This window comes from Triticum urartu, chromosome 4A (genome assembly GCF_056163025.1).
Source record: "Triticum urartu cultivar PI428250 chromosome 4A, HENAU_Tu73, whole genome shotgun sequence".
Classification (NCBI taxonomy): domain Eukaryota; kingdom Viridiplantae; phylum Streptophyta; class Magnoliopsida; order Poales; family Poaceae; genus Triticum; species Triticum urartu.
The window spans coordinates 564,722,879-564,735,922 of record NC_141876.1 but is presented as its reverse complement, the minus strand read 5'-3'; the positions used below and the strand labels follow the sequence as shown (position 1 = coordinate 564,735,922).

The 13,044-nt window shown below is 47.6% G+C and overlaps 1 long non-coding RNA gene and 1 pseudogene across 1 annotated transcript; both read left to right on the top strand.

The window, feature by feature from the left end:
• The first annotated feature begins 6,852 nt into the window (after positions 1-6,852).
• On the top strand, positions 6,853-7,653 carry LOC125554878 (zinc finger protein 36 pseudogene; annotated as a pseudogene).
• A 1,635-nt stretch (positions 7,654-9,288) lies between these two features.
• Positions 9,289-12,139, top strand: LOC125554197 (uncharacterized). The gene is made up of 4 exons (XR_007304344.2): positions 9,289-9,759; positions 9,940-10,068; positions 11,292-11,486; positions 11,688-12,139. It is a non-coding gene; the product is annotated as an uncharacterized LOC125554197 (long non-coding RNA).
• The last annotated feature ends 905 nt before the right edge of the window (positions 12,140-13,044 follow it).

The window sequence follows — 13,044 nt, the reverse complement described above, 5'->3', positions numbered from 1 at the left end:
TTTTCCATTTTCGAAACTGACTTAAAACCGTAAAGAATTGGGAGAAACAATACATACCAAATTTTTTCGCATTTGTTCAAGCTTTCCAACGCCATATCATTTGCTGCATTCGGACGCGTGGTTAAAAAATTAGCTTGAAAATACAAACTCGGTAGGACTTGGACCATTTTCTAAATTACTCTTAAACCATTCAAAATTACAAAGAAACTTTGAAGATGAAAAAGTAGCGCAGTTTCATAAGCTTTCCAACGCCGTATCATATTCCTCCATTGGATTAGCCGTTTAGAAATGACATCGAAAAAACGAACTCAGTTGTTCGGTTTACGAAATTTTACGTTTTTTCAAATTACTCTTTAACCATAGGGAATTAGAGAAAACTTTCAACATGTGGAAGGAGCGGTTTCGCAGCAGCTTTCAAACGCCATATTATATGCCTCATTCCAATAAATGGTTTAGAAATGCGATCGAAAATACGATTAACGTTTTTTGTGCGAAAAAAACGGTTTTCAAAACTGCTCTTAAACCGCTTATATTTTCAAAAATTTAAGTTGCGTCATGATATTGGTGTCCATAGCTTTCCAACGGTATATCGCAAGCCCCATTTGGGCAATGTTGGCGGAAGTTCAAACTAGTTCACAGGGAAGTTCAACGTACTACTAGCGGGGCAGGTCAGGTTGTGATTAGAATATTATTCTGATCCCGTGATCAGAATAGTGTTATATATATATAGCCGGTCTATTCTGATAATATTATCAGAATAGTTATTCTAATAACACTTCCGCACTGCACGCTCAATGCAAGTGCACGTCATTGTTTGAATCAAGTGTGCTGCAGTACTCACACGAGTGCACGCAGTGTTTTTTCGGTACTGTTTTCGCTCTAATTTTTTAACCGTTTATCGGAACTAGGCGTATAATATATCGTTGAAAAGCTATTGATTAGGCACAACTTCGCCATGTTGAACACTTTTCTAGATTCCTCTCGGTTTAAGAGCAGTTCAAAAATGGTACGGCGGATGACGAGTGGCAGCGAGTGTATTTTCGTGATTTTTTTTCTAAACCGCTCATCGAAATAAGGCAAATGATACGCCGTTTGAAAGATATCATCGAGGCGCATCTTTTTCATATTTCTTATTTTCTCTAATTCATTACGGTTCAAGAGCAGTTTCGAATTTACTAAATCGCGGAATTCTGTTTTTTTGAATTTTTTGCAATTTTTGGTACTGTTTTTGCTCTAGTTTTTGAATCACTTGTCGAAACGAGGCGTGTAATATGTCGTTGGAAAGCTATGGACAATGAGAAACTTTCATATGTATAAATGGTTTTGAGATTCCTTACAGTTTTAAGTTAATTTTGAAAATCGTGCGGCGGATGACGAGTGGCAGCGGCCTTTTTTGCGAATTTGTTTACAAACCGGTTGTTGAAATGATTCAAATGATATGCCGTTGGAAAGATATCGATGAGACGCAACTTTTTCATGTAGAACACTCTCTCTAATCCTTTAAGGTTTGAGAGCACTTTTAAATTTACCGAAATACGGACACTCTGTTTTTTGCGACACCCAAATCGACGTGGGTACTTCATCCGACTGAAAACCGCACTGCATCGGACAAAAAACCGCACTGCATCAGACGTGTTAGAGAACTGCATGGTTTATTTTATTCAAATGTAATTTTTTGAAGGACGAGAAAGTAGAGTGCACTTCACATCGGGTGTAAATGAACCACAACACTATCAAGAAGTGAATTGCATTACTTTTTGTCGCTTTCGTAATAATTTTTTTGCACTTACGAGATGAACAACATCATACATCTGACCGCACTGCTTCAGAATGAAAACCGCATTGCATCGGATGGGCAAGTGAGATGCATAATTTCTTTTGTCGAACGAGTTTTTGTTGTTTTTTTAGCTTTTTTTATGAACAAGAGTGGACTGCAAAGACTAGGGCAAGTAAACCACATCATATATCAAAGTGAGCCGCATTACTGTCTTGTTGTTTCGCTAAAATTTTCACACTTTCATGATAGGTGCAAGTGAACAGCAACACTCTAAAAAATGAACCACCTCCGAGGACCAAACGGACTACAAGTGTTGATCTGGTCAACTGAAGTTTGACTTCTTTTTTGTCATTTTTAACTTTCTTTTTTATAAATTCATCGAAACTACATGATCAATGTTAGTGAGTTGCATGAATGGGGCAAGTGGACTGCATTTGAATTTACATTTTGTTTTGTGCATTTTGTTTCATGGCCGCCGATGATGGTCATACACACATACATCCATTCGTTGTTTTACAGCCACACGCATACATACACACAAAATCAGCACTAGCAGCCAGCAGAACTGCATTTGAACAAAAAATGACATTTAATAAAAAAATCTTTTTACATCGGTCTGTATATGGGGCGGCTTCCTGTGCACTTGCGCACTGCACGCACACGCGCACCAGACTGCAGTGCATCCCGAGCCTTTTTTAGGCTTCAACAAACACGTGCAGTGCCCTTTGTTTTCATCTTCCCCTGCAAGAAAGAGTTAACTGAACCACATTGCACTTGACTTTTTTCACAACAACAAAAGGAACAAGCCGTTGATGGGCTAAGCAGGTTGCTTTAAAAGGAAAGATTTTACAAACAAGCTGCTTTGAAAAGGAAGATTTACAAACAATATAACAAAATGCATTCTTTATGTGAGACTAAAGTGGACTACATCATCGCTGGTGAGGCGGAGGGAGCAGAGGAAATGGCGGCTTCGGCGCCGCCTCCGGTGACTAGCGCGACCAGCGAATGGAGAAGCTGTTTAGGTGGTGAAGTCGGGAGGGAGCGACATCAAGCGTTCAGGACACCCTATAGCACGCATAACTCAAGGTGCCTTAAGATCTTGCTTGCATATGCAAAAAAGAATTGTCTTATTTCTGCAAAACAAACACACGAACAGTGATAACTTCACAACACTGATGCCTAACGGACCTCACCCTAGCATTACATGCGTAGCACCGCCGGAGTGCACGCATGAAAAAGAGCACCGCACTGGATTGACACACGCCATGGACCGCATGGTGTGCACCTACAGACTACATCATGCGCACAGGTGAGGAGTTTTCTAATTGAAAGGAAGAGAGCAACGGGGGAGGGAGGCAAGCATGCCGGTGTATGCGACGACGGCCAACACGAAAGGTAACAATAGCGAACTGCACGGCCCCGGCGCACGGGCTGCACGCCTCAACGTGGGCTGCATGGCGACACTGCCGAACACAGCAGCCCTCCGGCAAACTACACACATGACTCAGTTGGATTTGAGCTCATTCTCCTTGCGTGGCTGACGTGGGTGCTTATCCGGGCTGGGCCCTGCCGCGCGCCCCCATACGCTGTTCAGATCATGACATGGCACTTCTTCATTCTCCGCGAACAGCTGCACAACAAGCTGTAGCGAACTGCAAGCCCCGTGATGCGCCTCCACCAACAAGGTGACATGGCGCCCTGACCATGTGGAAGCAGTCGAACAGCAAGCCATACTGCATGATCGCCAGACTGACCTGCACATCACCTGAAGCCGAACTTCCCAAGAGAGAGGAGACTCTCCCTATTGGTGTCGTCGCCAGAGAGGATGGCCTGCCGGAGAGGAGGAATGGGGAACCCCCGCGCTGCTTTTTTGCCCTCGATCTGCTTGGTGCCGAGGTCAATGCCTGGCGTTGTGAAGTGTTTGATCCGGTGAGGCATGGATCCGACGCCGGGAAGATGCGGCCGAGGCCGTGGACGGGGTCGGGCGGCGTCGTGCGGAGGGGCAGGGGCCGTTGACACCGGCGAGCGCATGCGGTGTAGTGGCCATGGCTGTAGCGGGGTGGGGCCGGGGCCATCACTGGGCGACGCTGCAGGTCGGTGCCGGACGGGAGGAGTAGGAGGCGGGGCGGCTCCGGACAAGAGGAGTAGGAGGCGGGGCGGCTCCGGACAAGAGGAGAAGGAGGCGGGGCGGCTCCGGACGGGAGGAGGAGGAGGCGGGGAGGCGTCGGGCGAGAGGAGGAGGAGGCGGGGCGGGGCGACGCCGGCCAGGAGGAGGAGGAGGCGGGGCGGCACTGGCCGGGAGGAGGAGGAGGTGTGGCGGCGCCGGCCGAGAGGAGGAGGAGGCGGGGCGGCGCCGACCGGGAGGAGGAGGAGGCGGGAAGGCATGGGGAAGGAGGTCGTGTGGTGTTGGGTGGGAGGTGGAGGTTGTGCGGGGGCGGGGTGGGAGGTGGTGGTCGTGGGGAGTGGACAGAGAGGCACGGGGAGAGAGGGGAGTTGATGCCCGAAAAGATAAGGTGGGTGTTTTTTCTGGCATGCGCAGTTTGGTCGTCAGTTTGTAGCTACAGCGGTACGTGGGGTGTTAGCAGAATAAGGTGGGTGCTATTAGAATAAGATTCTTAGCATGAAGAAGGATTCCCTGGTCGAACTCACCTCGGCCATCATCGACCCCTACTACAAAAAGATGAAGCAGGATGCCCAGAGAACAAGTCCCCTATCCTGGCACAGGGACTGGATGCGGCAACTGGATGAACTGAAGGAAATATGCCCTAGAGGCAATAATAAAGTTATTATTTATTTCCTTATATCATGATAAATGTTTATTATTCACTCTAGAATTGTATTAACCGGAAACATAATACATGTGTGAATACATAGACAAACAGAGTGTCACTAGTATGCCTCTACTTGACTAGCTCGTTGATCAAAGATGGTTATGTTTCCTAGACATAGACATGAGTTGTCATTTGATTAACGGGATCACATCATTAGGAGAATGATGTGATTGACTTGACCCATTCCGTTAGCTTAGCACTTGATCGTTTAGTATGCTGCTATTGCTTTCTTCATGACTTATACATGTTCCTATGACTATCAGATTATGCAACTCCCGTTTACTGGAGGAACACTTTGTGTGCTACCAAACGTCACAACGTAACTGGGTGATTATAAAGGTGCTCTACAGGTGTCTCCGAAGGTACTTGTTGATTTGGCGTATTTCGAGATTAGGATTTGTCACTCCGATTATCGGAGAGGTATCTCTGGGCCCTCTCGGTAATGCACATCACTATAAGACTTGCAAGCATTGTAACTAATGAGTTAGTTGCGGGATGATGCATTACAGAACGAGTAAAGAGACTTGCCGGTAACGAGATTGAACTTGGTATTGAGATACCGACGATCGAATCTCGGGCAAGTAACATGCCGATGACAAAGGGAACAACGTATGCTGTTATGCGGTTTGACCGATAAAGATTTTCGTAGAATATGTGAGAGCCAATATGAACATCCAGGTTCCGCTATTGGTTATTGACCGGAGACGTGTCTCGGTCATGTCGACATAGTTCTCGAACCCGTAGGGTCCACACGCTTAAAGTTCGGTGACGATTGATATTATGAGTTTTTTGTGTTTTCATGTACCGAAGGTAGTTCGGAGTCCCGGATATGATCACAGACATGACGAGGAGTGTCGAAATGGTCGAGACGCAAAGATCGATATATTGGATGACTATATTCGGACATCGGAAGTGTTCCGGGTGATTTCAGAGAAAACCGGAGTGCCGGAGGGTTACCGGAACCCCCTCGGGAGAAGTAATGGGCCTTATGGGCCTTCATGGAGAGAGAGAGGGCTGGCCTAGGGCAGGCCGGGCGCCTCTCCCCATCTGGTATGAATTGGACTAGGAGAGGGGGGGGGGCGCCCCCCTTTCCTTCTCCCTCTCCCCCTTCCTTTCCCCCTCCTAGTAGGAGTAGGAAAGAGGGGAGTCCTACTCCTACTAGGACGAGGACTCCTCCTCCTGGCGCGCCATAGAGGGCCGGCTGGCCTCCCCCTTGCTCCTTTATATAGGGGGGCAGGGGGCACCTCTAAACACACAAGTTGATCAGTTGATCTATTCCAGCCGTGTGCGGTGCCCCCCTCCACCATATTCCACCTCAGTTATATCGTAGTAGTGCTTAGGCGAAGCCCTGCATCGGTAGCATCATCATCACCGTCACCATGCCGTCGTGCTGACGAAACTCCCCTGTGAAGCTTTGCTGGATCGGAGCTCGCGGGACGTCATCGAGTTGAACGTGTGCAGAACTCGAAGGTGCCGTGCGTTCGGTACTTGGATCGGTCGGATCGTGAAGACGTACGACTACATCAACCGCGTTGTGCTAACGCTTCCGCATTCGGTCTATGAGGGTACGTGGACACACTCTCCCCTCTCGTTGCTATGCATCACCATGATCCTGTTTGTGCGTAGGATTTTTTTTGAAATTACTACATTCCCCAACATGAACCTCACCTCAGGTTCGCGGCCAAGAGCGTGTACACATGCTACGAGATGCACAGGCAGATCGTTGACATGAGGAAGTGCCTAGTTACCAAAATCGACGAGCCCAGATCGAGCCACAAGCAGAGCAAGCGTCACAAGAAGTAGATGATGATCAGATGATCGTTTATGCTAGTTGATCATGCATGTAATATATAGTTTACTTTATTGGTGTGTGGAAATGTCACGTGTGTAGTAGCTACCTATGTAATTATGCATGTAATAGTTTACTTTGGTGTGTGCAAATGCCATGGTTGTAGTAGCCACCTATGTAAGTGGATGTTTAATTTGGTTATGCAAGCATGTCCTTATAAGTGTGTGTGTGTATACATCTGGGCTATTCTGTCTCGCGTAACATAATATCATTCTGTTACTATTGTTGAACTGGTGAATTCGAGGGGTTGAACTGATGCTCTCATTTTTGTCGAACTGATCATCTTCTTTATGAACTGATGCTCTCAGTTTGGACCTGTGTTACCGGACTCATGGCTCAGTTTGGACCTGTGTTACCGGACTCATGGCTCAGTTTGGACCTGTGTTACCGGACTCATGGCTCAGTTTGGACTTGTGTTACCGGACTCATGGCATTTTCATCCCCGCAGCATAGTCGCCATAGCCACCGCCGCCGTCGAGGAGCTCGAGCTGCTCGCCCTGAGGGCCTTCGCGAGCGCCGACTCCATGTCCGACGCGGCGGCGGAGCGGGCGGCGGAGCGCGTGCCGCCGTGGCGCGAGCAGGTGACGTTCTGTGGGATGGTGGCGGACCAGACCGACCTCTCCCTCTTCCTCTTCCTGGTTCCTACCGCCATGCTGGCGCTCAACAAGGACGACTACCTCGCCATATGCCTTGCCGTGCTCGCCGCCACCAGCAAGGAGCAGCACGCGAGCGCGTGGAACCCGTCCCACGCGCCGGCTCAGGAGACGCGGTTCAGCTGCGCAGTCTGCGGGAAGGCATTCGCGTCGTACTAGGCGCTCGATGGGCATAAGTCCAGCCACCGCAAGCCGCCGCCCACCAGAGAGCGCTACATCACCACACAGGCGTACGCAGGCGGTGGGTCGGAGATGAGCATGTCGGCGTCCTCGGGCGGGAGCAGCGGCGGCCTACATCAGTGCACCGTCTGCGGGCGGAGCTTCACGACCGGGCAGGCGCTCGGAGGGCACAAGTGCAGCCACTACTGGGATGGCACCTCCGTGTCCATGACAATGTCCGTCTCCATGTCGGCTTCCTGTGCTGTGCTGAGGAACTTCGACTTGAACCTGCTGCCGATGCCGGAGAACGCAGGGATGAAGAGGTGGGCCGAGGAGGAGGTGCAGAGCCCTCTGCCCACCAAGAAGCTGAGGCTTTTGCTGTAAAAGAAGGAGAGATGACCAATGGTCAACCGCCCCTTGATTGATTTGTTCATTTGTTGAATTCGATTAGGTATCACCATGATTTGTTGATTTGTTGTATTTATAAGGACACAAAGAAATTAAAAGTATGGGCTTAATTCCATTTCCATGCTCCAGCGCCCTTCTCTGATCTCTCCATGTCCATTATGGCAGAGTAAATATAATGACAAAAAAGTGTGTAACAAAAGCAGAATTGAACTGAACGAGAATTTTAAATTGAACTGAAATAAAATATAGGAACTAAACCGAGTGTATTTTCAGATTTCATGCATCAAGACATTTTATATATGTTTTTTTACGGTAGAACATGTACAATTTTTTATGCCAAGTAACTTCAAACAAAACAGAAGGAGCTTCATTTACAAGAATAGAACATAACATATGCTAGTTTCGATCCATACAAGGTTTTATCAAATGCTTATTAAGGCATGACACACAACACCTGTTGTGCTATAGGAAGAACATGTAAACCAAGGGGAAATTGGACATATAATCGTTAAGTTGGTTAACTGATAAGCACACAAAACATGTACTGAAAAAGAACACAACATCCTTAGTGCTGCATCGGCCTCCTATGGCTGAGATGAACGGTTTGTGGTGGCAGAGGTGAACCGCCTGATTGCTGGGTCGTCGCACTGCCTCGTGTGGCAGAGGTGAACAACTTGTGGTGGTAAGGGTCAACGGCTTGAGCACTGCATCGTCGAACGACCTCGGGGTGGAGGTAATGAACGGCCTGAGCCATGAAAGTTCAAGCAAGGCCACGAAGACCACCAGGTTCAGAGACAATGACAAGGTCATGAGAGGCTGTGTGGGACTAATATTCCAGTGTCAGAATCAGTTCAGTAGCTGCTCACCGCACATACCTACTCAACTGCCTCATGCCTCCATCCTGCTGCTCACCAGTACACTTGCCGCCTATTCATTATCGTTGGACGTACCCTGCACACACACAACAACCACCAATTAGCATGCACGCACACACAACCTGACACACACTGCATCATCTACACACCCAAGACTGCATCTTCACCACCCTTTGGACTGAGCGCGGGGAGAGAGGAGGCCGGAGCTCGGGAGAGGGAGGAGGCCGGAGCGCGGGAAGGGAGAGGGTCGGAGCGCTGGGAGAGAGAGGGCCGGAGCGCTGGGTGAGAGAAGGCCGGGGCGCTGGGAGAGAGAAGGCCAGAGCGTTTGGAGAGAGAAGGCCGGAGGGCTGGGAGAGAGAAGGCCGTTGTTACAGGCCGGAGCGCAGGGAGAAGGCGGCAGCCGGAGCGGAAGGAGAGGGCATCGACGTGCGATTGAGGAGGCAGCGGGGTTCGCGACGGAGGTGCGTGTGTAGGGTGGGGCGGTCGGACGGCGGCGGCAGCGCGTGGGTAGGGTGGGGCGGGCGGACGGCCAGCGGCAGCGCGTGGCTAGGAGGCGGGTTAGGTTGGGGACGGGCCAGGGAGTTTTGTGGTCTGCGCGTCCCGACGTTATAGGGACCAATGGTAACAAAATATTATTCTCTTACTGGTAATAGAATAATATTCTATTACCCTGGCGCTCTATATAGGCCCGATCCATATTCCGGAACCCCAGAAGCAGCCCAAATAAAAAAAAACACCCCGGCCCGACCGCAGTCGTCCCCGACCTCCTTGATCCCCAATCCCTCGCTGCACCCCGTGCCGCCGCGTCTCTAGGCCACCTCCGCCGCGCCCCCAGGCCCCGGTCGCCGTGCCCCAGGCCCCCGCCGCCGCGCCGCATTGCTACCTCAGCTGCGACCCCAGGCCCCGGCCGCCGCGTCGCCCGGCCGCCTCCGTTGTGCCACCAGGCCAAGGCCGCCGCACTACCAGGCCACCTCCACCGCGCCGCCTACCTTCCTCGGCTACGCTGTTTGGCCCTACCTCGCCGCCGCGATACTCCAGGCGGCGTCCCACCGCGCCACGCTGCTCTAGCCGACCTTCCACCTTGATGTGTTTCCCGAGCCCCCCTCGCACTGCGATGACGCCCCAGGTCGTTCACAGCCGCTACCCTAGTCCGTTCACCACTTCCAATCAATGCCGTTCAACAAGGGGGCGTTCAACAAAAGCAATGGTCAGAACTCAAAATCTTCTCTTGTTTTCTTCCGCCTCTGTAGTTTTCTTTTTTGATTTTGGGGACTGGGTGAGTGCATTTCACCAAGGCATTCCATGTGCTGATGTGTATGCTTGCTTAGCACAAAATTCATAAACTGCCTATTTATTTTGAATTGAACTGTTGTTGCTCTTGAATCAGACCTTCAACGATCCGGTAGCCGGCGTCCGTCCTACTCCATCGCCTTCGGTCTTTTTCCAGTTTGAGACGGTGAGAGCCGCCTGGGACGACTCGCTGGGGACCACGTTGCACCATCGACAGCCTCCCCAAGTACGTCTTCCTACCACCCCCGATGGTAGTTTTTCTCCACCGTGAGAAGCTCCATCTTCTCATCACCTTTCTGTCCCCATACATGCTAAAAATATATATGGCAAAGTCGATGCTAATTTTCATCCATTTTCTGAAGAAAACCAAACTTGGTCAGAGTAACTGAATAACACAACTTTAGTTGATGATTGCGGGTTGTCTGTGTGATTTGATTGGTCTCGTTTCGAATATCTTTGGTTGGTGTATGACATGGTTCCTGCGGATATCCAAAGAAGTAGCCACAAAATTTGCATGAAATAGAATTTTGGTAGCGTTTTCCAATAATCTGTTAGTTCTTGAGTATGTGTAATGCTGCCATTTTACTGTGCATTTGTTTACTTGTTCTTTAGAGTGACTACTCCAAAAAAGACCCACAGGAATGTGCTGCCCTCAGTCCTCTCTCGAACAATCGAGCAGTGCAGGTTCTCCGGTGCGCCAAGTATGCAAAAATGTGGATAACTTCATTCCAGTAAAAGCATGCATCTGCGTATTTCATCTTTAAGGGTCCAGGACGGGAGTCTAGTTGTTTATTCTTATGCTTGGAGAACTTCTTCAGTTTGCATGGGAGAACTTATTCTATTCCTGTTGCTCACAAGCTGTTTGTTGATACGCCTAGAAGAACTGAAATAATCTTTTGTGATGTTTCTTTGTTGTTAAATAATAGCTAACTTTTATGCACATGTTGACTATAAAACATTTGCTGTGGAGCAGTACACGTATTTAAAATTTTATGTGGACTATAAACATTTGCTATAGTTCAGCTTCAAAAACTTTATAAGTACAGAGATATCACCTAGATGTAACACATTTGCTTTGGAGGCTCACAAGGGTAGTGAACTGTCATGTTGATGTTGTATGTGCATGGTGGAGGCCTCCTTCCTGTTGCTATTTGCTCCATATTAAGAATTGTTCTGTAAAAGTTAATGGGATGGCTGCAGTTAGGAGATGATGCTAGCAAGTTCAAACTCTCTTGAATGGATAGATCATAGTGCAGTTAGGAGAAGTGATGTTATGAATATGTTGTATGCTATATCAGTGTGTGTTATAAAAAAGTTCTATTTGTGTTAAATAAACAGTTCGGCAGTAGATGATATAGTAAATTCACTAAACCAGGATTTGGCAAGTAGTTTTGTAAAAAGGTTTATGATGATTTGCTCCGATGTGATTTTTTGTGTCTATTTTGGCAGCCCAACAAGATGAACCATACACGCGAGGAGCCTCCCAAGCGCAGCAACTCCTCCGTCCAAGTCGAGCGCTAGGCGCCGTCCATGTCGAGCACTGGGTGCCGTCCAAGTTAAGTCATCAAAACAGCGGGAGAGCGAGCTTTGCTCCGGGGCAGCCCATCCTAGACGAGCAGCTGCTCTGCTCTCCACACGAATTTAGTACATAATACTCTCTCTCTCTCTCTCTCTCGCTCTCAATTTATTCAAACATATAGCATGGACACAATTTGTATGAAAAATACCTCTGAAGTTCTAATATGTTGTACAGATGCCTTCAGAAATTAACAAAATATAAATTATTAACAAAATATAAATTATTCACAAAATATAAATTATTGTTTGTTCCTTGTTATATGACAGGATTGGATTGGGTTGTGTGCATGTCAGGCTCTATCCGGCGGTGCTGCCTCGCGTCCGGTCGACGGCGTCCACGAGCGCGAGCAGCCCGTATCCGGCGGCAAGATGAAGGTCACCCGCGAACCATGCTTCCCCTAATCACCTCCACCTTGTGTGGATTCGTTGTTGAGAATAAGCACAAGCACCTACAGTCCCCCGATGGTCTCCTTGGCCGCACTTGGCCACGAGCTCGTCCACCATGGTGACTGGCAGCCGTCCAGGTGGAACGTGGACATCAGTCCAAGCAAAACTAGTTCGTATAAACTGACTAGCATGTGTAATTAGGGGATCCAATGTTGAAAAGTTCAATTAAGCTGTGTGTGCAAATTCAAAGAATTATTGTAGGAAAGTTTAGAAGTTTGGTTTCATGAGGAAAATGTATGATTTTTTGTCAGTATTTGGTATGATTCATTTGCCTCGGGTGCAAACCAAAAGTAGACAAAAATTAATTCTGTTTCCTTCCTGTAATGCTCTCTCAACCCTACTGTCTGTTTTGGTTGATAAACAACTATATACAAAAAATCTTGTACAGGGAAAGTTCTTGCATTACTTCCAGGCAAGTTTGAAAAATAAACCACGCAAGTTCGAAAGGACTCACATCAGTACAAACTCGAGTGGACATGTATTACCGTCCAAAAGCAAGTTCAAAAGGATTCACATCCGTACAAACTCGAGAGGGCATGTATTACCGTCCAGAGTACATTCTTCAATTTACCAAGTTCAGGTATTACTATCCAGAAAGTATATATAACTATTGCTACTCTTCCCCCAATTCAATGTACATATAGAAAAAGTTCAAATATATGTTAAAAGACAATTTGGTTCTAAGTTATATAGTGATGCAATACACAAAAATTTGCAGCGGTTTAGCAAAACGATTCATATCAGTACAAACTCCAGAGGTCATAAGTTCAGAGGACAAAAAATTTAGCAAAAAAAAGAAGAACATGGGTGATTTACCAATAAAATTTTGCAGAAGCTCGCAGAAGAAAACAACATAAACTTGGAGATCTTGACACTGTGACGAGAATGCTCAGTACAAAAATGAACAAAGCTCTGTTCGTACTATCATTTGCAAACAAATGATGAAACAAATGGTCAGTACAAACCCGCACATATCTTAGTTCGTACTATCATTTGCGAACAAATGATGGAACAATTTTCAGTAAAAAAAATAGAGTAAAGTGTCTGTGAAAACACGCTCAGTACAACCCCATACAGACATCAGTTCAAGTACTCTTTTTCTAGAACCATTCAAAATTGCTCAATGAAAAATAAATCAGTACAGACACACACATCGATCAGTACGACTACTCTGTTT